The following is a 27,912-nucleotide window of genomic DNA, read 5'->3' on the forward strand; positions in this document are numbered from 1 at the left end:
GGGGTTTCAGCTTTCCCTGGTGGATTTTTGCATCCCGTTGTGCCTTTTCTCTTTTGCTCTGGGAAACTTTGTTCCGGAGTTGAGAAGTTGGTGTCACCGTAGATAAAATGTCTTTACCAGAAAGACAGCCAAGCTGATGCATTAAGTCCTGAGACAATAAATCATCCAGACATATTTTTAAAGTGAATTTAGTGCTGGTGAAGGATGTTGGATTGACAGCCTGGAGAATGAAGCCTTGCAAGAAAACAATGGAATCGTTGCGTCTCTTGTACAATGGAATCTGCACATCTCTCGTTTTCTGACGTCTTAAAACGTCTACCTTGGAAATTAAAGATAGGACCGTGTTAATTGAAGGAGCAATCCTGGACACACCTTTATGCTTGTGCAAGTGGAACCTGCAATAAAAAAAAAATCAAAGTGTGGAGTGCTCCCTATTCAGACTGCAGCCACTTCATTCAATTCCCTCTCCTCACCTCTCAGTTCAACATTGCTGCTCTACCTACATTAGCAGAGGAAAACCAAGTCTTCAGAATATTGCTCTATTCCCATCCCTGTCTCATCCCCAGACCACTACCTTTTGGGGACTTACACTGGCCTCGGTTTTGGGGGACTTACACTAGGCTGTGGTTGAGCCAGGATAAGTCAGTTGCGCCAGCATATCTTCAGCCGAACCAGGATTAGGGACTTAACACTGGATGAGCTAGAAATCCACTGGCTGAGCCAGAAAACTGCTGCATCCTAAGCTGCTTGTACTGGTGGATCTTGCCATAGGATTGCTCTTTAAGTCCTTATTGGGCTTTTGGGAGTTTCTCATCCACTCCATTTATGGTAGTATTCTAATGCTTTTTTTATTTACTATTGCAAACCTTGGGGTTCTACAGGCTATTCAATATATCCTGCTTGCTTGCTTGCTTGTTTGTCTTGCTTCTTGTTCTGAGGACTCTGTCCTGAGGATGCTGTGGATCCAATTGAGGTAGGCCTGCATTTTGGTGTAGAGGCTGGGGGTGCTGGGGCTTCCACAGCCATGGCCCCAGCTGACGATGCCCACAATGTTCCATTGGCCCTGTTTGTACATCAGTAATCCTCTGCTGCCTTTCTGGCAGGCGTCAGTTCTACCCTAATCACTTCCTGCACATAGCATCTTTTCTGGTAAGCCACTCAATTCTGCCTTGGTCACTCCCCACCTGGAATACTGTGTCCAGTTCTGGGCACCACAATTTAAGAAGGATGTTGACAAGCTGGAACATGTGCAGAGGAGGGTGACCAAGGGCCTGGAAACCAAGCCTTATGAGGAACGGTTGAGGGAGTTGGGTATGTTTAGCTTGGTAAAGAGGAGTCTGAGAGGAGATTTTGATAGCCATCTTCCAATATCTAAAGGGCTGCCACATGAAATATACTTTTCACGTGTACTGCTAGTAAGCCAGGTGTCACCCATCCTATATTTTTGCATCTGGTTCTTCCTGCCTAAGTGCATGAAATTCATTTTGTTAGCTTGCGCCCAGTTCTCCAATTTGTTAAGGTCATTTTGAATTCTGTCTTCTGCGGCATTAGCTACCCCTCCCAGTTTGGTGTCACTTGCAAATTTGATGAGCATCCTCTCAAATCCTTCATCCAAGTCATTTATAAAGACGTTAAACTACAATTTGCCCAGGACAGAACCCTGCGGCACCCCACTTGTCATTTTTTCCAGGATGCCAACCTAGCAGTTTGAAAGCACACCAGTGCAAGTAGATAAATAGGTACTGCTGTGATGGGAAGGTAAACAGCGTTTCCATGTGCTCTGGCTTCTGTCATGGTGTTCCGTGTGCCAGAAGCGGTTTAGTCATGCTGACTACATGACCCAGAGAGCTGTCTATGGACAAATGCCGGCTGCATTGTCCTGAAGCAAGATGAGCACCGCAACCCCACAGTCGTCTTTGACTGGACTTAAGCGTCCAGGGGTCCTTTACCATACCTTTTTTAATGAGTACTCTTTGGGTTTGGTCAGTCAACTAGCTACAAATCCACCTAACAGTTACCTCATTCAACCCAAATTTTTACCAGCTTCCTCGTGATAATATCATGGGGTTCCCTGATCCATCGAGTTTGTCATTCCATCAAAAAAAGAAATCAGATTGGTCTGGTATGACTTAATTTTGAGAAACCCATGCTGGGACTTAGTGCTCACAGACTGACGGTTGAATTACAGTGGTACCTCAGGTTAAGAACTTAATTCGTTCTGGAGGTCCGTTCTTAACCTGAAACTGTTCTTAACCTGAGGTACCACTTTAGCTAATGGGGCCTCCTGTTGCCACCGCGCCACCACCGCACGATTTCTGTTCGCATCCTGAAGCAAAGTTCTTAACCCGAGGTACTATTTCTGGGTTAGCGGAGTCTGTAACCTGAAGCGTCTGTAACCTGAAGCGTCTGTAACCCGAGGTACCACTGTATCTGTTCTAGGACCTTCCCTGGTATCAATGTCAAGCTCACCAGTTGGTACTTACCTGGGTCTTTCTTTTCTCCCTTTTTGAAAAAGTTGAAGAAACTGGTAGACTCTTCTTCCTTGGAGGTTTTTAAGCAGAGGTTGAATGGCCATCTGTCATGGCTGCTGTCATTGCAGGTACCACAATGGTCATCTAGTTTTGTGCAATCCTTTTGCACAATGTGGGACTCAAACCCACAACCTTGAGATTAAGAGTCTTATGCTCTATCGACTGAGCTATCCCAGCTTCAATATCCAAATGTTTGATAAGTCAGGTGTGGGTAGCTATTCTTGATTGTACTTGGCAAATTGTTGATGCATATATTTCTAATATATCTGAAATGGAAGAACTGCATTCATTTACTCTGGCTAGGAATGTGGCCAAATGATACTTCTTTTTCCTGTGAACATTCTCCCGATCCTGCATTCATTATCTTGGCAAAACCACTGTTGAAATCAGCAGGAGTTTTGTCTGAATTAAGGACTGTGAGATTTGACCATGAACTAAAGGTTAAGAACTAAATTTCCTTTTGCACATTCTGAGAAGTGTGAAATAGCTAGTAATTTGTTTTTTGCTCTTTTGCTAAAGGCAACTGAACTTCCCCCTCCTCAGAGGAAAAATGCTTCAGGGTTAAGCCCTCTATGCAGCTTTAGAGCCTACAGCAAAAGAAAAAACAATATATGACTGAGTTACCAAACTCTGAAATTAGGAGTTTTTGAATAGAAATGATGAGGTAATTCACAAATGGTGCTCTTATAATTATAATTGTAAATTAACACCTTGGGTTAGAAAGCTAAGGACAAAAAATTAATGTTAAAAACAGCCCAGGAAAGGCCTGAAGTTCTGTAGTTCAAGGGATGTGAATTATTTTCTAAGACAACTAAGATTTGCAAAGAGACATATACCTCAATGTTCTAGTCTTTAAAGTACCATGTTTAAACATAACTTTTTATTATCTACTGTGGATGTTAGAGATTATTTTTTTCCACATTGTATTCATGATTTAGCTTATTAACAAGAAGTTCAATGACATTTAGAGTTCAACACAAAAAGGCTTTCCTTTAAAAACAACAATAAAGAATTATTCCCCCTCTAGACACATATGGGGGAAATTATAAACAAATATAGTTCATACAGGAGACACCAAACCCAGGCTGTATGGGCCTGATAAGGTGTTGACATTTATAAATGTCATGTGATTAGCATGAGAAAAAGACAGTCATTTTATAATAAAGGCTATTAAGTATTAACTAATAAATGTACAGCATAATAGCAATGAAGACCTTTTTTTCAAAAAAAAAAAAAAACACAGACAAAAGAATGGCTGTTACATTTTAAGATGTTTTTGCTTTCCAAATGCACATTGTGAACACTGTGATTGGTTGCTTTGACTAAATTAATCAGTATACCTCAAGCAATGACCAATTCAACAATATATCAATTTTTTTCTTGTTATAGCATGGTGAGATGGCACTTGACTTACTTTATTTATCACAGATCTTAGAATACACTACAGAATTCCAAAGGGCAAATTGCACAAAATTAGCTAAAACCAAACAAAAACTATACATAGAATACCAATAAAGGTAGAGGGACCCCTGAACATTAGGTCCAGTCGTGACCGACTCTGGGGTTGCGGCGCTCATCTTGCTTTATTGGCTGAGGGAGCCAGCGTACAGCGGAAACTGTTAAGTTGTGGGCGAACATATCAGACGACACAGCGATTCTTCAAACAGCTCTTGTTTATTCAGAGGCAGAACAGAACTGAACTGAAGGGCTCAGTCAGCCTGCTTATATAGAGCTCCAGTACAACAGTTACTGTAGCAACTTTCTAAAACTATCCAATCACTGAATGTCACTTTCGATCCTTCATTTGCATAACTATCTACAGTATCCCCCTGCTGGCCCAGGGTGAGAACTTCAATACATAACAGAAACGCTGTTTACCTTCCTGCCGGAGCGGTACCTATTTATCTACTTGCACTTTGACTTGCTTTCAAACTGCTAGGTTGGCAGTAAGTGTCTTGGCAGCAGGAAATTTCCCCAAGATAGACAGGTCTACTTCTGAGTTTCAGGTATATCTCCTACAAAAAAATTACCAGTTCAACTAATACGTTGTTGTTGCTGCTGCTGCTGTTGCATATTAATTATACTACAGTTGCTCTACAATTACATTCACTCCAGGGATGTTGCCATAGGTAAAGGTAAAGGTAAAGGTAAACGGACCGCTGATCATTAGGTCCAGTCGTGACCGACTCTGGGGTTGTGGCGCTCATCTCGCTTTATTGGCCAAGGGAGCCGGTGTACAGCTTCCAGGTCATGTGGCCAGTATGACTAAGCCGCTTCTGGCGAACCAGAGCAGCCCACGGAAACGCTGTTTACCTTCCCGCCAGAGCGGTACCTATTTATCTACTTGCAGTTTGACGTGCTTTTGAACTGCTAGGTTGGCAGGAGCAGGGACTGAGCAACAGGAGTTCAGCCCGTCGCTGGGATTCGAACTGCCAACCTTCTGATCGGCAAGTCCTAGGCTCTGTTGTTTAACCCACAGCGCCGCCCGCGTCCCACATATAATCCCACAGAATAGTCCCACAGAATACCAATAAATGCCACTAAACTACTGTATTGTATATCAAAACTGGAAAACTAAATTAAAATTAATAATTAAGTAGTTACTACAGTGGTACCTCTGGTTACGTACTTAATTCGTTCCGGAGGTCCATTCTTAACCTGAAACTGTTCTTAACCTGAAGCCCCACTTTAGCTAATGGGGCCTCCTGCTGCTGCTGCGCCGCCAGAGCACGATTTCTATTCTCATCCTGAAGCAAAGTTTTTAACCTGAGGTAATATTTCTGGGTTAGCAGAGTCTGTAACCTGAAGCGTATGTAACCCGAGGTACCACTGTATTTACCATTTTAAATCAGTTCGGCAAACTTTCCCCTTCTGTTTCCTTGCTGTTTGGTTGAAATTGGTCAGGCTGTGGAGGCTGTGCCTTTCCTTATTTCATATGTTCTTAAATGTATGTGACAAATGTTTAAGGATATGTTACAATCCTATTTGGAGTACATGGGGAAACAATTTTTCAGGATCAACGGACTTATTTATTTCTTATTTTATTCATTAAATATTTCTATACCACCCTTCATCCAAGGATTATAAAAACATAAAGATATATAACATAGTAACACAGAAAACAATACCCCCCCTACAGTTTAAAGCACCAGATATGCAACGCTAAGTGCCAGGCAAACCTCCTTAGGGAAAGCATTCAATAAACAGGGAGCCTCCACAGAAAGGTGCTCACTGGAAGGACAGATCCTGAAGCTGAGACTCCAATACTTTAGCTACCTCACGAGAAGAGAAGACTCCCTGGAAAAGACCCTGATGTTGGCAAAGATTGAGGGCAGAAGGAGAAGGGGACGACAGAGGACGAGATGGTTGGACAGTGTTCTCGAAGCTACGAACATGAGTTTGACCAAGCTGCGGGAGGCAGTGGAAGACAGGAGTGCCTGGTGTGCTTTTGTCCATGGGGTCACGAAGAGTCAGACACGACTAAATGACTAAACAACCACAACAACATGTTGCCACCTCTCGTGGCAGGGGCACACGAAGAAGGTGCCTCAGATGATGACTGCAGGGCCCAGATCGGTTCATATGGGGAGAGGCAGTCCTGGCTCCAACTGCCAGTTGCCTGGGACTTGGGAGCACAAAGGAAACACGGTCTCCGCCAACAGCTAGGGCATCAAAGGCCAGAGGGAGGTTGCATGCTTTGCTTTCCGGAAAAAACTGGTACCACCCAGTCATCACAGAGAGGGAACAACTGCAGTGAGCTTGCTTCTCCTACCCTTCCAGAAAGAACATTCAGCTCTAGCCAACCAGTGCTTTGAGGGTGCAAAACCAAAAGGAAGCATGCTCTCACCTCACCCACAAGCAAGGCCGCTACCGAATTGTGTGTAACTTTGAGTGGTGGGTTTTGTTTCTGTGTTATTTGCTGTTGCTTGTATGCCATCTTGTTTGAAAAGCAGGGTATAAATATTCATAATAAAGAAATTAAGGCTGTTGATGCTCTTCGTAAGTTACAGACACAGAATCCAGTCTTTCTGAATTCCAATATGAACTCACCAGATCCACACTTCCTGAATGAATGAATGGTTATCCATTTGGCTTTTGCATGTCATGAAGCAATACACATCTCAAAGACATATCAAGATGTATTCCAAATGCAAAATAAATAAATACATACATCCCTCCCCCACCCCAAGTCAAAACTATACCAAATATCTCCTAAGCATCAGCATTCTGCTTCTAAAAGGCAATTGCAAATAATGAGGAAATTACAACTTTAAAGGAGTAGTGGAAATATTCCCCTGCAGTTTATGAATAAGAAATAAACCTTGTTCAGGTAATCATAGGTTGCAGATAGGCACTGAAGGCTACTAGCCTCTCAGTACTAAAGGAAAATGCACACATTTTCTGCTGCAAAAAATCCCATCCCAAACCCAAAAAGTATATTTTTTCCCAGGTTCATAAGCCAGATTATTTACAATAATTATATGTCAATAATAGAATCACTTCATTGTAGTGTCATTCTAAGTACAAATCTAAAATGCTATTGTTGGGTTGATTTTCTGACATATTAACAAATACATGTTCTACTTCGTGTATCTTTCTTGCTTGTTCCCCATAAAAGAAATGCTGTTTTTGGCAAATAAAGGGAGGTTAAATTAACACAAGCTTTGAAGCTTTGTGTATGTGCTGAAGCTATCGTATCTGCAGAATGATTAAAAGAAAAGGGCAGGCTATGATTTATCGTCTGTGTGATTTTTAGACCTCGATATACCCAATTTGCTGGTTCCTTTAGAAATCTATAAGGGATAGCACCTATGACATGTAGCATCAAGCAAAACATTCATCGCCAAAGACAAACAGAAGCACAGCACAAATAATGAGTACCTTCTCACAGTTGGAATCAGCCCTAATTGGTTGTATGCCAAATCCATTCTATACTTGCAGAGTAAGTTGGGAACTGAGCAGTGGGCAGGTGGTAAATGATGCTTACATAGGGATAGTGCCACATCATTTCACCACATGATTGTCCTTCGAATGTGCTTCTAGATAAATTATGTATTGCACTGGTGTTGGGTGAGCCTAGTACTGAGCCAACTTGTGTCCAATAGAAATTAATTAGATTAAAAAGGTGGACCGCTGTACATCATTAAACATGAACTGAGAAATAATTATTTTATTATTTATTCATTACTTTTCTATACCGCCCTTCACCTGTAGATTTCAGGGTGGTTCACAACATAAAAATACAAGATAAACACACACACACACACACACACACACAAACTGGAAAGTATCTCAGCCTATTTCTGAGCCAACTCAGATTCATCCCTTTGACCTCTCTCAAATACAGTGCTACCTCGGGTAACACTTCAGGTTACAGACTCCGCTAACCCAGAAATAGTGCTTCAGGTGAAGAACTTTGCTTCAGGATGACAACAGAAATCGTGCTCTGGCGGCACAGCAGCAGCAGGAGGCCCCATTAGCTAAAGTGGTGCTTCAGGTTAAGAACAGTTTCAGGTTAAGTACGGACCTCCGGAACGAATTAAGTACTTAGCCCGAGGTACCACTGTATCACTATTAGGGGGGACGGGGACAGATTCTCCATAATATATTTTGCCCTGGTCTGACATGTTGCTATTCAATTCTAGAGACAGGATGAAGAAGAGACACTCCTTCCTTTTTGCGCTTCTGACCATCACCAGAATACTACCATCATTCTAGCCTCATAAGTGGGGGAAGGAGGATTGGAGAATCAAGCGATGTATATTTGGCTTTCCTTGGAAATAAGCAAATATACTGTGTGATTTTGGGGTGGGTTGATGGGATTTGGCTCTGTTTCTTCCCAAGTCACCCCAACATGAGCCAGAAGGGACTCATTCATCATGGAAGCTGACACATACCTGGTCATGTGACAAGTGTAGCTGGCTTATAATTGTCTACTCCGTCCTTTCTCAAACTGAAGTGACTTTACATACATTTTATTTAAGCAAGAAAAGGATTCTTTAGCGGAGAGATTTTCACTAACAAAGTAAAAGCTTTAGAGGTTCTTTTTTTATCCAGAAGCAAGCAAGCAACAAAAGAGCAGTCTCCTTGCAACATTCATAGGAAGCAATGCTATTAATGCCACTGATGTATGTGCCAGGAAGGTGAGAGGCCCTGAACTTTGGGCCTGTATAATCCACAAGCTCTCTGGTGCTCATTGAATCAGTGTGTGAGCCAGCTGATATTCATTATTATAAAAGGGAGCAGAAGTAAATGCAGTCAGGTTGTGTGTGTGTTCCCCGCCCCTTGAAAGAAGCACTTGTACGGATGGAAGAAAGAGAGGACAGATTTAGCTCAAGAGAGGACAGATTTAGCTCAAGCAAATGAAAGCTGAGTTAACACAGTAAGTTGTAAGGAAGTTTTCCCTCTTTTAATGTCCCTAAGCTTTTCCACAGGGACGCGGGTGGCGCTGTGGTCTAAACCACAGAGCCCAGGGCTTGCCGATCAGAAGGTTGGCGGTTCGAATCCCCACGACGGGGTGAGCTCCTGTTATTCGTTCCCTGCTCCTGCCAACCTAGCAGTTCGAAAACATGTCAAAATGCAAGTAGATACATAGGTACCGCTCTGGTGGGAAGGTAAACGGCATTTCCATGTGCTGCTCTGGTTTTGCCAGAAGCGGCTTAGTCATGCTGGCCACATGACCCAGAAGCTGTCTGCGGACAGCTCCCTCGGCTGATAGAGCAAGATGAGCACCGCAACCCCAGAGTTGTCTGTGACTGGACCTAACAGTCAGGGGGTACCTTTACCTTTACCTTTAAGCTTTTCCATGAGAAGACAGCTTCCACATAAGCAGCAGATTGCATCCAAAATGATGGGTAAAATACCCAAATGGAGAAGGAATGACACAAGAGAGACCTCAAATACTTTAGTAAATACCAAAGAGACACGAATATTCTACAGATGAATTCCAGTTGTACTCAAAGCTTGCTCTTGTATGGACACTTCATTAGCCATTATTATTATGTAACAGGCCATTATTATTATGTTATGCAAGAGTTCATCTAAGAGATGCCATTTGGTCAACCCCTTCCCCTCGTTTTATATTTTCACTTTTAGGCTCAGACATGGCCCAATTTGCATGTAGTGTTAACCCAAACTTTGAGTTAGTGAGAATGAGCAGATGTGCAAGCTCTTCAACAGAGCCCCAGTCATTCTGCTTCCTTCCATGAAAACCCAGACTCATGGTTGAGCATGTGTGTGTATATTTATATATGCTTTTCTAGCCTTTTTTCTGTGCAAATACACTAATCATTATTGTTTTTGACATAGTTTATATTTTATGACATTAAAGAAGTTGATTCAATTAAGCTTAAATGCAAAAATCACCGCGACCATCAATTAGAAACGTGGGCCTTTTCTGCAGTTGTGGGCTTTTTCTGCAGTGACTTGTAGAATGCTCTTCCAGGGAGGCTTGCCTGGCGCCTTCTTTACGTATCTTTAGGCACCAGGCAAAAAGATTCCTCTTCTCCCAGGTGTTTGGCTAATTAAACAATCTATCGCCTTTAAAGGGACGCGGGTGGCGCAGTGGGTAAAACCTCAGCGCCTAGGACTTGCCGATCACATGGTCGGCGGTTTGAATTCCCGCGGCGGGGTGAGCTCCCATCGTTCGGTCCCAGCTCCTGCCCACCTAGCAGTTCGAAAGCACCCTTAAGTGCAAGTAGATAAATAGGTACTGCTGTATAGCGGGAAGGTAAACGGCGTTTCCATGTGCTGCGCTGGTGCTGGCTCGCCAGAGCAGCTTCGTCACGCTGGCCACGTGACCCGGAAGTGTCTTCAGACAGCGCTGGCCCCCGGCCTCTTAAGCGAGATGGGCACACAACCCCAGAGTCGGACATGACTGGCCCGTACGGGCAGGGGTACCTTTACCTTTTTATCACCTTTAAAATTGAGAGGGGAGAAGGGGGTTACTGTTTTTGTTTGTTATTGTGGTATGCGTTTTTGTATTTTTATATTGTATATTGTATGCCCTGTGATCCTTGGCTGAAGGTGGTATAGAAATTTGATAACAACTTCCTCTTCTTCTTCTTCTTCTTCTTCTTCTTCTTCTTCTTCTTCTTCTTCTTCTTCTTCTACAAGTCTTGGTTGGTAAATCTTTGCAAATCTTAGTGATGTATTACATTGTAATGGAGCACCTTCCTTACACCCAAAAGCTGATGAGCTGCATCAGAGAAGCACAATTGAAGATTTGGGCCTGGGATAAGACCAGTGTGTAAGGAAGATTTTCAGCCTATTTCAAGAGATATTTTCAGGTCTCCCAAATTCCAATAGGCATTTCTATGTGTGTGTTTCTAAAGTCCAGCTGTTTCCGAGGATCAGCTCACAGCTGGAAAAAGTGTGTTGGCAACTTCCTTTATAGTAGGGAAATGGCACAGTGTAAGCAGCAGATCAGGACAACAATGACTTCCTAAGAGATGAAAGATTTGTGAACTAGTAGGAAGTAAGCAGGTTTGCGGATATTTCTTTGCACTTCAAAACAGCAGCATTCTCATCTAAAATCGAACATAACTTGGTGCAGCACTACTCTCGGATACACCGTGTATGTTTGTTGCAGCATCGTAAACCTGAAATACACATTGCTCCAGGCAGTGGTGCATGCAGTGCCCAACAAGTTGAGTACATGGAATGAAGTCTGTTTCCTTTCCCTGCAATTGATGTTTTATGATATCTGATCTCCACCCAAGTCCCTATCACTGCTTGAGGTCCTGTCTCATCTTCTCTGCTCCAATGGTCCTTTGCCAATCCTTGTCTTCCCTCTCCCCCTGTTGTAGGATAGAATTAGAGCCCTGGGAGACTCCAGGATGTACCTTCCAAGCCAACCCCAGATTTCAAGGTTTCGCTACTAGTTTCATAGCAAATTTACATATGACTAATGCAATTTTGCATATTGTATCAAAACTGCATCTAATGAACATATTCCACATATTCTGTTTCTAGGGGCTGCTCACTTTGCTCACCAGCTCCCCCACTCAATCAGCCCCCCTTCCTAACATCCCTCTAAGTACTCCTTCCCAAAGCCCCCTTTCCATTATTCCTTGCCCAAGCTCCTCTACCCACAGCACCTCCCCTTATTCTTTTCCATGCCTCTGCAGCTCACCCATGCCACCTCACAGCTCCTCTTGCTTGAACCTGCCTCACTACTGCAAGCCCACGTCACCCACCTCACTTGACCTGCCTTACCACCACAAGCTCAAGGTGCTTGCCTGCTCTGCCCACTGCTTGCTTGCCCATGTCACTGCACCGCCCCTCTCACTCAGCCCACCCAAGGCTGGAAGCCCAACTCACTCTCCTACTTCAGACCCCTGGCAAAAGTTCAGCTCACTTGCTCACTGCCCCACTTGCTCACCCACTCTGCTCATGCCACCCCTCTTACTTATCCTGCCACCACAAGCCCAGCTTACTTGCCTGCTGGCATACTCACTTGGCCACCATGCTACTGGTGCTTCTCTCGCCCTGGACTATGTGCTGTCCATTGCCAGTGTGATGATGGACTAATATGAATTGAGTATAGAGAAACACATTCTTGTTCTCAGATTGCTAGCTTGAACTGTGAGTCAGTTCTTGGAGGGAAAGGATGTACTGATCTAGAATTTGTGAGGCATAACTAATTATTTATTCTGATTGGTTGTCCAATTCCTGTTCTTTGCCTATCACATGTGCATAGCTTTTAGAAACTCTTTGGAAAAGATTTCTAGCACTCTATGTTTTTTGGACTGCAGGTGATTTGAGAACTATACAGTACCCATATTCTGGAAAAGTTCTTACTTGTTTTTTGTTTTTTTATGTTTTAGCCTTCTTTGTGTGCGAAGCCTGTGAAGATCATTCATGCAATACTATAGAATGGCTCCATCTGTGCAGATGTCCACATTTAATAATTATGTGATGCCATGTTCATGTGACACACGTATGAAGGGTGCTATTTTTGCAGCAAAAACAAGTCTAGATTCTGCATTTGAGCTATTGTGCATGCACACACAAAGTCAAAAGGAGAAGAAATAACTGAAGAACAGCTTATGAGCATGATAGTGCGCTTTGGGCTCTACAGTTATTTACCTGTACCAGGACTGCTTGTTTGAGCATTCAGCAGCTGCTGTAAGTGGCAACATGGTGTGCTATGCATAGCCGTGCAGAATGTTTTGTCATTGTCTCGCCTCCTGTGCGGTATTTTTAGTCCTGCAGAATGTAGAGCAATTAACTCGCTTACTGTAGTTGTTTCCTTGCACACATGTGGAGGTGGTTCTTTTCCCTGTATAAGCCATTTCATGTCTCATTAAAAAAAAAACCTTTGAAGTTGCCTTGTAATTTTACAGAAGGGTTAAGCAATACAAGGCCCATGGGCTATGTGGAGCACCCAGGGCAATTTCATACAGCCTGCAAGAGCTTCTTACAGTCCTGAAAAATCTGCCTTTTTATTTTTGCCTGCTCAAATTCTCACATCCCCTTGATTTCCTGAATAGCATTACCAGTAATAGTAGCAGTGCTGCTGATGGCAATGGCCATTAGTTGGATTCAGTTGGACATCTTCATGAATGTTAGACTGGTCCAGCTGGTCTTATTTGCATGAGTTTCAACGTGTGCAGTCCTCATGTTTGTGCAATTCTTCATGCATGGTAGAGCTACTGAGGGGCAGCTGGTAATGAGATAGAGGAAGAGGCTCAGTTAACTGCTCATGTATCCTGAAAAGTCTTTCTGAGCTCAAGATAACCTCTGGCATATAACCCTATGAGCCATATGGAACAGTTATCTCCTAACTGGTTTGTGTGTTGCACCATATTGCACACATATGTAGGCCTCTATGGATGCAAAGCAGGGAACTTTATAGCTAATTCTCTGCATCTGCTTTACATGTAGAAGCTCCCATGATCGATCCCCAGCTTCAGATAGGGCTGGAGAAGACTCCTGAATAAAACCCTGGAGAGCTCCTGCCAGTCATTTTAGGCAATACTGAGCCAGAAGATCCAATGGTCTAACTTGGTGGAAAGCAGTTTCCTACATTCCACATCTAATCTCCTTGTCCAGTAAACTACTCAACAGAGCTCTGGTATGGACATTTGCTTTGGAAGAAGAGAGAGCCTGTTACGGCCTTTCAGTATGAAGTATTTTTTACAAAATCTTCCAATGCGTTATCCACAATTCCTCAGAGAGTCATTCACACACTAATCTTTGTCTTTTTAAGGTGAACGGATGATAGCAGTCACAAATAATGCTTGTTGGTATAGCCCTAGACAGCCACGGAGCTCACAGCATTTGAATTGCTTATTTATACATTTGAGTCACACTTCGTATTTCTACAGTTACACATTCAAGAAATCATTTCTGAAAAGAAGTAAAGTTGATTTAAAATGTTCACTAAAAGGTCTGTTGACTACTCAGGTAGTCTTTAGAAAACACCTTGCTGGGGAAAAAATACGGTGTTGCTTGGGTGGTTATGGTTAACAAATATTTTAGCTGTGATATATGTCTTAGGTATAGTGCGAATGTAACATATAGTGCATACATGCAGTGTATGCTTATGCATCATTTGATCGTGAGAGGTCAGAATGATATAAAATGCACAGTAAACATGTCCAGATAGGGGGGCAGCTGGGCTGCCAGCCAAAGCTGATGGAAGATCCTCCGTGCTACCAAGTAAGTCCACCTGAGCCTCAAGTGACAACAATGGATTCGGAAGTACCCCCAAGCTCCTTCACGGGTAGTGTAACCACAAGAAAAGCAGGCAACCTGCTAGCCTAGGGAACCACCCACTAATAGTGCCTCAGTCTTATCTGGATTGAGCTCAAGTTTATTCATAGAATCATAGAATCATAGAATCATAGAATCATAGAGTTGGAAGAGACCACAAGGGCCATCGAGTCCAACCCCCTGCCAAGCAGGAAACACCATCAGAGCACTCCTGACATATGGTTGTCAAGCCTCTGCTTAAAGACCTCCAAAGAAGGAGACTCCACCACACTCCTTGGCAGCAAATTCCACTGTCGAACAGCTCTTACTGTCAGGAAGTTCTTCCTAATGTTTAGGTGGAATCCTCCTTCTTGCAGTTTGGATCCATTGCTCCGTGTCCGCTTCTCTGGAGCAGCAGAAAACAACCTTTCTCCCTCCTCTATGTGACATCCTTTTATATATTTGAACATGGCTATCATATCACCCCTTAACCTCCTCTTCTCCAGGCTAAACATGCCCAGCTCTCTTAGCCGTTCCTCATAAGGCATCGTTTCCAGGCCTTTGACCATTTTGGTTGCCCTCCTCTGGACACGTTCCAGTTTGTCAATGTCCTTCTTGAACTGTGGTGCCCAGAACTGGACACAGTACTCCAGGTGAGGTCTGACCAGAGCAGAATACAGTGGCACTATTACTTCCCTTGATCTAGATGCTATACTCCTATTGATGCAGCCCAGAATTGCATTGGCTTTTTTAGCTGCTGTGTCACACTGTTGGCTCATGTCAAGTTTGTGGTCAACCAAGACTCCTAGATCCTTTTCACATGTACTGCTCTCAAGCCAGGTGTCCCCCATCTTGTATTTGTGCCTCTCATTTTTTTTGCCCAAGTGCAATACTTTACATTTCTCCCTGTTAAAATTCATCTTGTTTGTTTTGGCCCAGTTCTCTAATCTGTCAAGGTCGTTTTGAAGTGTGATCCTGTCCTCTGGGGTGTTAGCCACCCCTCCCAGTTTGGTGTCATCTGCAAATTTGATCAGGATGCCCTTGAGTCCATCATCCAAGTCGTTGATAAAGATGTTGAATAAGACTGGGCCCAAGACAGAACCCTGTGGCACCCCACTAGTCACTCTTCTCCAGGATGAAGAGGAACCATTGATGAGCACCCTTTGGGTTCGGTCAGTCAGCCAGTTACAAATCCACTGAGTGGTAGCATAGTCAAGACCGCATTTTACCAGCTTCTTTACAAGAATATCATGGGGCCCCTTGTCAAATGCCTTGCTGAAATCAAGGTAGGCTACATCCACTGCGTTCCCTTCATCTACCAGGCTTGTAATTCTGTCAAAAAACGAGATCAGGCTAGTCTGACATGACTTATTTTTCAGAAATCTATGCTGACTATTGGTGATCACAGCATTCCTTTCTAGGTGCTCACAGACTGTTTGCTTAATGATCTGCTCCAGAATCTTCCCTGGTATTGATGTCAGACCGACCGGGTGGTAATTATTTGGGTCCTCTCTTTTCCCCTTTTTGAAAATAGGGACAACATTTGCCCTCCTCCAGTCTGCCGGGACTTCGCCTGTTCTCCAGGAATTCTCAAAGATGACTGCCAGTGGTTCTGAGATCACATCTGCCAGTTCTTTTAATACTCTTGGATGCAGTTCATCTGGCCCTGGAGACTTGAATACATCTAAACTAGCCAAGTATTCTTGTACTATCTCCTTAGTTATTCTGGGCTGTATTTCCTTTGCTGAATTATTTGCTCCAAATTCTTCAGGTCGGGCATTGTTTTCTTTATCGGAGAAGACTGAGGCAAAGAAGGCATTGAGGAGTTCAGCCCTTTCTGTGTCCCCCGTTTGCATTTCACCATCTTCTCCTCTGAGTGACCCCACTGTTTCTTTGTTCTTCCTTTTGCTATGAACATACCCATAAAAGCCTTTTTTGTTGCTTTTAACCTCTCTAGCAAGCCTGAGTTCATTCTGTGCTTTAGCTTTTCTGACTTTGTGTCTACACGTGCTGGCTATTTGTTTGAATTCCTCTTTGGTGGTTTCCCCCCTTTTCCATTTTTTGTACACATCCTTTTTTAATCTTAACTCAGTTAAAAGTTCTTTAGATAGCCACCCTGGCTTCTTTAGGCACCTTCCATGTTTCTGTCTCATTGGTATTGCCTGACGTTGTGCTTTTACTATCTCCCTCTTAACAAACTCCCAGCCATCATGAACTCCCTTTCCTTTTAGTATTACTGTCCATGGGATCTCACCCAGCACTTTCCTAAGTTTTATGAAGTCGGCTTTCTTAAAGTCAAGAAATTGAGTCCTAGTATGCTTGGCTGCTCCTTTCCGCTGTATAGTAAACTTCAGAAGAGCATGATCACTCGCGCCTAATGATCCTTCCACTTCTACCCCACTAACCAGGTCATCAACATTGGTTAGGACCAGATCTAAAATGGCTGTTCCTCTTGTTGCTTCTCCCACTTTCTGGACAATGAAGTTGTCTGCAAGGCCAGTGAGGAATCTGTTTGACCTTATGCTCTTGGCTGAGTTTGACATCCAACAAATATCCGGGTAATTGAAGTCCCCCATTACTACTATCTCCCTTCCTTTTGCATGCTTGGCCATCTGTTCCAGGAAGGCATCATCCATGTCCTCCGTTTGGCTTGGGGATCTATAGTAAACTCCCACAATGAGGTCACTGTTATTCTTCTCTCCCTTAATTTTGACCCAAATGCTGTCACTTTGGCTTTGAGGTTCTAAATCTTGGATCTCTTCACAGGTATACACATCCCTGACATATAACGCCACTCCTCCTCCTTTCTTGTCTGGTCTGTTTCTCTGAAATAGATTGTATCCCCCCATTATTACATTCCAATCGTGGGACTTATCCCGCCAGGTTTCTGTGATGCCTATTATGTCATATTTAGTTTGCTGTACCAAGAGCTCAAGCTCATCTTGTTTATTCCCCATGCTTTGCGCATTAGTGTACAGACATTGAAGTCCATTAATCATTCCCCCGTGTCTCTTATTTAAGGATTTTTTCCTCCCACCACTAGGTCTGCGTGCTGTTTGCTCCATTTGGTCTATGACATTTGGATGATCATCTTCATCAATTGATAGACTCCTACCTTCAGGAGCACTGTCTCCCTCCCCCACATTAGTCAGTTTAAAGCCCTCCTGATGAGGTTTCTGAGATTTTTGGCAAAAACATTTCTCCCAACCGTTGTGAGGTACAGCCCATCTCTTGCCAGAAGTCCATCTTCAAGAAACTGCAGTCCGTGATCTAAGAATCCAAACTGTTCCTGTTTACACCATTTGCGAAGCCAGCTGTTCACTTCCACTATTTTTCCCTCTCTCCCTGGGCCACGCCGTTCAACTGGGAGGACAGATGAGATGACAATTTGTGCATTTAATTGCTTCAATTTCCTGCCCAGAGCCTCGTAGTCTCTTTTGATCTTCTGGAGGCTATTGCGTGCAGTGTCATTGGTTCCCACATGAACCAAGAGGAAGGGGTATTTGTCAGTGGGTTTTATGATTCCTTGCAGTCGTTCAGTTACATCTTGGATCTTAGCCCCGGGGAGACAGCACACTTCCCGAGACATCTTGTCAGGCCCACAGATCACTGCTTCTGTTCCCCTCAGTACGGAATCCCCTATCACCACTACACGCCTCCTCTTAGGTTTGGTCAGGGTTCTTCCGTGAGCTGTTCGTTCCAAGGTCGCCTGCACATTCCCTGAGGACTGACTTTGCTTCTTGTCTTCATATACCTGATCGACTGTAATGAGGGAGAGATCCTCAAATGGAGTCTGCTCTTCGTCTTCCATGCTAGGGGAGAGGACCTCAAAGCGATTGTGTATTTCTAAACAATCAGAGCGAACCCTGGGCCTCCTACTTCTTTGAGTCACGTTTCTCCATATATCTGGCTCCTGTGTTGGTGAACTAGCCTTCTTCTCAGGGGAGTCCCCTGTCTCCTCCTTGGTGGAGACGGTGTGCTCTGTTGCTTCCAAGAAGAGCTCCAGCTCTCTAATTCTTTGGAGTGTAGCTACACGTTCCTCCAGTTGCTCGACTTTGTCTTTTAAGAGGGCAATCAACATGCAATTGCTGCAGGTAAAGCTGCCTGCAACCTTTGGCAAGATGGCAAACATTGTGCAGGAACCGCAGGTGACTGCAGCTGTTCCCTCCCCCTCCATCTTGAGAACGTGTCGTTGGGGGGTGGCTACAGCGGTCCTCCATCATAAAAAGCGTGAAGACAGGACAAATAACTCCCCCCACAAAAAAACCTAGGTCTCCCCCAACAAACGTTTGAGACTAGCTCCCCTAAATCTAAAAGATGATCTCAGCCAGTCCAAGATCACTGATGAGATGGTTCCAAGGACAGATTGAGATGATTGGGGCTCTAGTGCAATTTCCCAAATTGTATCTCCCTTCCCCCCAAAAGGAATGCGTGAAACACAATAAAAGAAAATACGTTTTCAAGTATCTTAAAGACTTACAAATTAATTATTACTTAAGCTTCTGAGGACTATAAAAATTCTCTATGCATCACAACTCACAGAAAAACTTTAATAAACAAAGAGAAAATACTCTGAGCATGTGCAGTTTCATATTTTAAACTCACTTCTCATAGTTTTCCCCCTCACCACTTGGGTCAGCTGCTTACTCTTGGCCTGATCTATATACTCACAAATGCCGTGTAAGGTTTGGTCAGAGCGGGGTTGAAGAAGAGAGACATAGAGCAGTCCAATGACCTCAGGACCCTCAGAACTGAATTAAGTAGAGAATCCCCAATAGCTGAAAAATCTGAGGATCTAAGAAGTATCCTGTTATAAGACAGGAGCACCCCGATGGGGTTAGCTCACAGCACAAAGGAATGCAGTGGATAGACAGGACATTGAAATCAATTAACTCAAGGTCTTAGTTATTACAAGACATTCAACACACATTTCCCACTGCATAGTGGTTGGGAGGTCACACGGTGTCTCCAGCCAACCAGAACTCAGCCAACGGTTGACTGAAGTGTCCCTTTTGGGGAAAAGTGGAAACCTTTCCCAAGAAATGTAAGTGTTGACTTAATCCAATTACCAGTGGAAGATGCTTGCTGGAGGAAACCTCTTTGTTTCTCTCCCAGAGTTAATTAAAAGCTGAGTATGTTTGCATTAGACAGAAGAAAGGTTCTGGTGGCTAATTTGGCTTGCACTTCTGTTGAGGATAACAAAGTCCGAAGCAATGGAAGGAAATTTGGCAGGAACCCTTATGGCTCCTCTTATGGGAGGGCATTTAGTTCAAGGCACTGTTGCTTTCGCTGACTCCTTTACAATAGCATCACACTCACTGCTCTGTGCAAAGGCTCGTAAGCAAAGGCATGTGCAGAGTTCCAGCTAAACCAAGAATTTTAGTAACATCTTGCTCTTGTGCTTGGTGAATGTGTGAGCATTGTTTTCGAAAGGGACAGGTGTGTCTTGCAAATAAATACAGTGTAGATTCCATATTGATCCATTCCAGTAAATGTTAAGCGGTACTACTATGTTAGATCCTACCAGCAGTGGCAGATTTATGGTTTGTGGGACTGTGCACAGTCTTTTTGGAAGCACCTATTCACCTATATAAGTATGGCTATGTCCACAATATGATGACACTAAATGCATTAGAAAGAGTCAGAAAAAGGTAATCCATGTTACTATCTATTGTATTATTAAACATAACTTTTTGTTTTTAATTAATGATATATGTATATAGGGAGTTAAAAAGAAAACTCTTTTCTTCATCCAAAAATTAACTTAAAATGAAAATTCAAAGATTTTCATAAAATATTCATAGATGTTTAATGTTCTTGAAATATTGTAGAATCTAAGTATTTTTTTTTACTCTTTTAAAGGTGCAGGTAGTATTCTATCCAGTCAAAACACGACAATGAGCATGGGGAGACATGATTGAGAATTATGACTCTCAGAAATAAATGGCATGAGCAAGCACAGAGTGCATCTCTCGCCCGTATTTAATAACAGTAACTTCAGTCTGAACTATAAACTCATTGGGTTTAAGCCAATGCTAGTCCTACTCAGGGGACGCGGGTGGCGCTGTGGGTAAAACCTCAGCGCCTAGGACTTGCCGATCGCTTGGTCGGCGGTTCGAATCCCCGCGGCGGGGTGCGCTTCCGTCGTTCGGTCCCAGCGCCTGCCAACCTAGCAGTTCGAAAGCACCCCCGGGTGCAAGTAGATAAATAGGGTCCGCTTACCAGCGGGAAGGTAAACGGCGTTCCGTGTGCTGCGCTGGATCACCAGATGCAGCTTGTCACGCTGGCCACGTGACCCGGAAGTGTCTGCGGACAGCGCTGGCTCCCGGCCTATAGAGTGAGATGAGCGCACAACCCTAGAGTCTGTCAAGACTGGCCCGTACGGGCAGGGGTACCTTTACCTTTACCTTTAGTCCTACTCAGAGTAGAGCCATTGCAATTAATGAACAAGGCTAACTTAGGCCCATCAATTCCAATAGGCCTATTCTGAGTAGGGTGAGTATTGGAAACATCCAATCATTGTCAGTCAGCCACATGGCATGCGGAGTAAAATTCCAGACAGCAGCAACAATCCAGAAGCAACTGGTTCTAGCACCAATAGGCAGGACACACTGTAACGTTAAGAGAATCCACTTACTGTTTTATATTTTCAACTTCATCAAAGCCCAGAGCAGTAAGTGTCCACTTTTTACAAAAGAAGTTGCTAGGCACTTAGCACCCATTGCTAACCCAAAAGTAATACATCTCCCAGCTTGTATTGGAAGGAGGGAAGACAGCCTGCCTCTCACCCTTTCCTCTCTATTAAAAATGTGGTGGTTGGTCAACTCAGCATCCCCGCCCCCTCCAAACTGCATGTTTCTTAGGGTCGAAAACCCTAATTTAATGTTAGGGATAGCCTCCGAATCAATTTAGGGCTGTATCCAGGTGGGGTTGTGTCTGGATCAAATTACCAGGGGAGGCAGACATGCACAGTCCTGGGAAAGGCACAATTTAGTTCTTAAATAAATAAATAAGTCAATTTCTATATAAATAAATTTTAAGAATTCATGGGCGACACAAGGTACTGCCTCCTGGTCTACTACGTATTTTGCAAAGAGGTTTGTCTGCTTGCTATGCATTTGGCACATACTGTAACCAATTTTTGTGTTCTGGTTCCTGACGTCAAGAAGTGGATTTTCATCAATGTTTGGATACTGTTGGATGTCATTTGGAATCAAGATGGTGAACTGAATCTTTCAGAACATCATCATTGTTTTTGGTTTTAAAAAACATTTCTTAGAATTCTTAAGCAATGCCAGGTGCAAGATTGCTAATTATAGATATTCTGCATACACTAGCTGAATCTAAAAGACAGGTGGTTTATCATTAAGTAGGGATCTGCCAATAGTTAAGTATATTCTTGGAATAACAGGGTAGGAGACTGTAGGTAGGAAATAGCAGGGCAGGAAACATCCTTTGCTGGAAATACCATTGTAAATATATATTCAACTTCCATTGCTCACATAAAGCCTCGGCCAATATAAGAACTACATAGAGATTGGACCACAAACTAAGCAGGATCTATGCCAGTTAGCTTCATTCACTCACAACCCCAAATGATGTAATTTCCAATTTTATAGTTATTTATAAAATTCTTTCAGAATTGATTACAGATGTAGACTGCCTTAATTTCTTCTCTGGAAATAAATATTTTTCTTATGTTAAGCATGTTTCTTTCTAAGGCTTGTGCAACAGAACAGATGGGCGACTGGTGTAAGTTTTCACACTGCAGGGAACATAATATGCAAGGAAAGGATGCACAAACCCTATATTTATGCATCACATCCATCACAGGCCAAAAAAAAACAACAACAAAAATCATTGCCAGGCTCTTTAAAGCTCCAGATCCAGATTCCCCCAGCAGGAATTCATGGTGATAAATTATCACAGAGATACATTATACAGGGAGGCATAGCAGTAATGCCTATATTTATACTGTCTATCGCTTGCCATGATAAAATAATATTCTTCCACCTTTTCAAAAGAAGCTCAAATGTTCCCATTGCTTACAGCAAGCTTTTGAAAGCACTCTCTTCAGCACAGAGTAAAAAGGCCAGAGAAAAATACCTTGCTCCATGCAGTTCCATTCAACATCATCAGCAGTGGGACTGTGGGAGAAATTCAATGTAGTGCTAAGCAGTTTGCTCCATCAGTGCACACTTCTCTACTTGCCTGATGGAACTATCTGCCCTCTACTTCTTCCGTGTGCTGTTTTGGGGATTCTCCTGACCCCCACAGAGCCAATTTGGGATGGGGCACATGGGGGGAGGAGATGGGGGAAAGCCGAGTTGTGCTAGCATAAGTCCTTGCTCAGGCTTCTGTTGTTAGTTAGTTAGGCTTGTTAGCTGACAACCACTCATTATCTTTAGACATTAACCTGCATCTTCAACGAGATGAAAAGTGTGAAATCAGTCATGTATTTATTTCTTTTAGGTCTATGTGAGACCTAAAAAGCAACTACTCTATTCCCAACTTAAGAATGGAAAGCGAAATACTGGTGGACAACAAAAGAGGTTTAAAGGCAAACGTTAAAAAATCCAGTATAAGCACTGGTAATTGGGAAACACTGGCCTACGAGTGTTCCATTTGGAGAACAGCCTATACCAAAGATGTCATGGACTTTGAAGAAGCAGAAACTCAGGAAGAAAGGGAGAAATGAGCTAAGAGGAAGACACGCTTGGCATACCCTCACCATGATCAACTCCCACCCGGAAACCTATGTCCCCATTGTGGAAGGATGTGTGGATCCAGAATTGGTCTCCACAGTCACTTATGAACATACCATTAAGACCGTGTTCATGGAAGACAACCTTACTTGGTTATGAGTGATTGACAAAGAAGAAGATGACAACTTTTAGGTCTATGTGCGGGACCAGTAATTTTCTTCTCACATAATAAGACTTCTGCTATATTGAAGTTGCTGCCATCATTTGCAATACTTGTCTAGAACAGACTTTATTGGGGGCGTCTGTATGTTAAACTAACAGCAGAAGCTTCCAGCATTTCCTACTGTATTCCTAGAGAGTATTGGTAGAGTTTGAAGAGAAGAGTTTGGATTTGATATCCCGCCTTTCACTCCCTTTAAGGAGTCTCAAAGCGGCTAACATTCTCCTTTCCCTTCCTCCCCCACAACAAACACTCTGTGAGGTGAGTGGGGCTGAGAGACTTCAGGGAAGTGTGACTGGCCCAAGGTCACCCAGCAGCTGCATGTGGAGGAGCGGAGACGCGAACCCGGTTCCCCAGATTACGAGACTACCGCTCTTAACCACTACACCACACTGGCTCTGGTACAAATTTGCACCACACTGGTACAAATACCTCCCCTCCAACCCATTGCGTCCATGCTCCATCCCACTTGGCACCATTTTGAAAGAAGTGCCTATGGCTACCTTGTGTTGCTTGTAGGTTTGAAAATGCTAGCAAATATTTATTTCTTTTACATTCTTTTATAAATACGTACAACACTGTGTCTCACCCATACTAACCCATACAACTTGCCCCAAGGACAGGCAATTGTAAATTCTGAGAAGTCTACTTGAAGTATTCTATCCCAGTCCCCAGTTATTCTGTGGAATTAAATTTATTCTGGAGGTACAAGCTCTCTTTACCAACGTACAAATGCTTATATGGAAGTGTCCACACTTGTTGATTTAGATTGCTCAACTATTGTGTACACAGATTGTACACTTGTTCACTGTTCCATGCAAAGAAGTATGACTGTCCCGCTCAGCTATTTGTGTACACAGATTGCATGCTCACTGAATGCAACACGTGAACATGTTACAGAAGGTAAGGGGAACATTCAAAATAATGCTGTCATTTTTGGCAGCAGACTGACACTTCTTACAATGTGTCCAAAGTACAGCATTTCAACAGAAATTTAAGTGAAAACAAGAACTTGAGGATATTACAGTGTTTTGATCTTTTCATGTCTGTTCTGGAGCTAGGCTGTATTCAACACTTGTAGCCAGAGATCTGTTTATTTATAAGGTGCCAAGTCACACAGTTGGTGTTGTCAAAGCTGTAAATATTAGAGAGAATATTTTAAACCTGAAGCCAGGGAGTAGGGTCACAGAGTTTTCCTAATTGTGTTCCATTTTGAAGTTGTTTTTGTACAACTTGCATCAATATTCCACACCAGCCATTACTGACTTTCTAATTAAGGAGACACATCTCCTTCCACAAGCACTTCTACTTGGGTTTAAAATCAGTTCAAGTAAAAATAAGTTTGGGCTGAGTGGAGGCTGATAAATGACACAGCTTGCTAGCAAAATGTTGTACATTTTCACTTCCACCCACAGGTTCTGAGCCTGTGGAGATTCTCTGATCATGGTAATATTTATGCTTTTATGATCACACTGTTAGAAACATTCCTGAAGACACACCAGAAATGTACTACAACATATTGCAAGCCCTTCTGGGAATGATCTACTTGTACCTTGCCATGCTTACAGCGTTAAGGAGTTAAAGGAGCAAGAGGAGTTGCTTCTCTAATTCATAATTACCATTGGAAGAAGGCAGTGGTTGTTTCTGCTGAACGTCTGTCAGTAGGGATTTGCACAGAGCAGAACTACCACATTAAAGCCTCAGTCCCCCACTGAAGGCCAATCAAATCTCGAGGGTGTGAGAAGCCACCAGAAGTGCCCTGTCAGAGGATTTAGAAAGATGAATATGGGATGAGACATTTCAAGACTGGATCTGAACTTAGAAAGTACCATAGGAATAATATTTTTGTGTGGTTCCATCTATTAAATCAAGAGTGGCAAGCCAGCAGCCTGCAGGACTGATCTGGTGGGTCCACAGACCATGTAGCTGGGCTCAGTGTCCATGCCAGCTTCTTATTCTCCCTCTTCCAAGGCAATATGCCTTGAAGCACGCCTCTTCCCCACATCCTCTCCCAGTTGTGTCCAGGTCCTCCTTCCCCTGGACTGTTGCTGGCTTGGTTTAAATATCCCCTGGGATGGTATTAGGCTTCCTGGATTTCACAGCCAACTGACCCATATTGTTTCCAGCCTCGCTTTGTTGGCATGCCTTCAGCCCAATGATCCAGCCCTCAGAGGCCTCTCAACAGCTTTGGACTTGCACAAATATACAACAACTGGATGTGATCGTGTCAAAGGAAGTAGCTCTTAAGCAGCTCACTGTGTGTGTGAGGCTAATCTTATAAAATATGCTAAAATATGTTTGCTTGGATACATTCTTGGCATGTGGAACTTTTTCTTGATGTATCATTTAATAAACTGGGCATGTCAAAACTACAATAGGTTGGGGGGGGGGATGATTATTGCCCAGGAGCTGAAACCATGACAAGTAATTAATAAGAAGATTAAACTTTAGCTTCACCTTGGTTCAGCCTTGGACCTTTCTTATGAACCAGAAAATGTTTGCACAGATTTGTTCGTGTCGGCAAAGTTCTCATCAAAAATGTATATGAACATTTCTTGTCTCTCCAGGCAGCCGGGTGTTTTACGGTTGCTCTGTGATAGTGTGCAAAGAGTACAAACTGTGTTTTCTGGAAAACATCACATCAAAGAAGCTACATGATACATTACACCGTATAAGAATAGCTTGTTTTGTTTGTTTTTGTTTGTTTTATTTTTTTACAGTCAACCCGAGGTTTCAAGGAATTTTTTCATATTAACAGGCAAGACTACTCAGAACCTTAAATAATCTTTTCATGAAGTCATGCATGTTTCTGGATTATAATCCCAGTTGAATGGGTGTTGACATAACTCTCCAGTCCATTTACAATAAATTAGCATGTCAATTTTGGGAACCTGGACTGATAAACTGGTGGTGGTGGTGGGGTTCATCAGGGGAGAAGTAGAGGTAAACATTTGACTGATCTAACTATCATCACATCAGGGAGAAAGGCAACAGAAGGTCACGTATAATATCAAAGTGTGGTTATTTCTCATGACACCCTAGATTTTTAAATTGTATAGCACATGCATACATGGTGCATGACATCAAAATTAAAACATGAAAATGAAGACAGGGCTTGATCCAGCAGGCTCTTCTTAGGTTCTTATGAACAGCAGCAATTGTCTTAGATAATAATAATTTTATTATTTATACCCCAGCCATCTTGCTGGGTTGCTGATCTGTCTATCACATTGTTATTCATATATCTGTTTGTGTAACATCTAATGCAATAAAAACAAGCACTTTCCTTTATCCTACTGGCCATTTCAGAAAGGTCTGTGAACACAGATCAATTCTCAAGACAAGACTACCGAGAGAGGAGAGGAGATGGCCAATAAGTTGTATCAGCAGAAGCAGTGAGAGAAGTACAAGTGATCTTGCTGAAGTGGATCACATACAGATCTAAAAGGCTACTCTGGATTTAAAATAACTGCAGAAGCAGGGAAGGAAACAGCAGGATATGAATGCCCCCCCTCCCCTTATTTCTTTGCAAAAATTGTGCTGGCTTTCACTCCAGATGAAAATTGGTATGTAGTCAGTGATACCATGAATTCAACTTGTGAACAGACACATATATATCCCAAAGTTCCCCCAAAATTCATGGCCAGTACATTCCATTTGAAATGATGCAGGAAGCAGTGCGGCTGCATTTGATGCACATTATAAATTGTTAATAAAAGAAGGGTAGAATTAATTTTCCATTGAGTGTATGACTTGGCAAGAGCAATGGAAAACAGCTGGCATTGCTCCAAGCCAGGTAGGAATTTCTCAGCCTTGATTTAAATGTTACAGATCATTACCCTCTTTCTGATCTGGTCTGTTGTAAAATCAAAACCTCTCAATCCCAAATAATGCCAAAAATGTAGTCATTCATTGCTACGCCAATTCCTAGAGAGCAAATGTATAGGGTGAATATTAGCCAAAAACTTTGTTTCAAGAAGTCTTTGGAGTGGGGGACAGACATGCGACATTAAATAATATACCTAATCAATCAAGTTTCATAAGTTATCTGGTAAAACATTTTGTCTTGAAATTTGGCTTACCATGAAAGAAAGTGAAGAAATCAATTCATGTGGTAGAAAGCAGAAGGCAGCATCACTTACAAGTTTCCAACTCTGTTTTCTGTATCATTAAAACATTGATTCTTGGTCTCTGTAATTCTTCAGGTGCAAAACTGTCTGCAGCCAGCATTAGCAGCCTGTTTCTGTTCTTATTCATTATGTCGTTGTTGATAATTAAGAACAGAAGGAAAGGCTGGCTGGATAAGGCCAAAGGCCCATCTAGTCCAGCCTTTTCTTTCCATAGAGGCCAACTAGATGCCTATGGGAAGCCCACAAGTAGGAAAGGAGTGCAATAGTACTCTCTCACTTGTGCAGCTGGTATTCAGAGGCCCATCTGACACAATCACCATGGTAAATAGTCCATGATAGCCTATCCTCCATGAATTTGTTTAATTCATTTTAAAGAATACATTTTGTGGGAATGAATTCTGTACTTTACCTCTGCATTGTGTGAAGAACTATATTCATTTCTTTGTCCCGAATCTCCCATCATTCATCTTCATTGGATGACTGCAGGTTCTAGTATTGCAATTAAACAAGAATTTTTTTCTCCCTGTCCATTTTCTCTCCACCAGGCATAATTTTATACGCTTCTGTCATGCTTCCCCTTACTTTAGTTTTCCTAAGCGAAAAAGCATATTGAATCAAACTTTGTAACT

The 27,912-nt window shown here is 42.8% G+C and overlaps 1 long non-coding RNA gene across 1 annotated transcript; it reads right to left on the reverse strand.

Moving 5' to 3' along the window:
• Nucleotides 1–172: 172 nt before the first annotated feature.
• Nucleotides 173–27,774, reverse strand: LOC308471735. Its single transcript, XR_013983135.1, has 2 exons — nt 27,693–27,774; nt 173–319 (listed from the first exon to the last, which is right to left on the reverse strand). It is a non-coding gene; the product is annotated as an uncharacterized lncRNA (long non-coding RNA).
• Between the last annotated feature and the right edge of the window lie 138 nt (nt 27,775–27,912).

The sequence above is a fragment of the Podarcis pityusensis genome, assembly GCF_964106645.2.
Source record: "Podarcis pityusensis genome assembly, chromosome: 2".
In the NCBI taxonomy this organism is placed as follows: Eukaryota; Metazoa; Chordata; class Lepidosauria; order Squamata; family Lacertidae; genus Podarcis; species Podarcis pityusensis.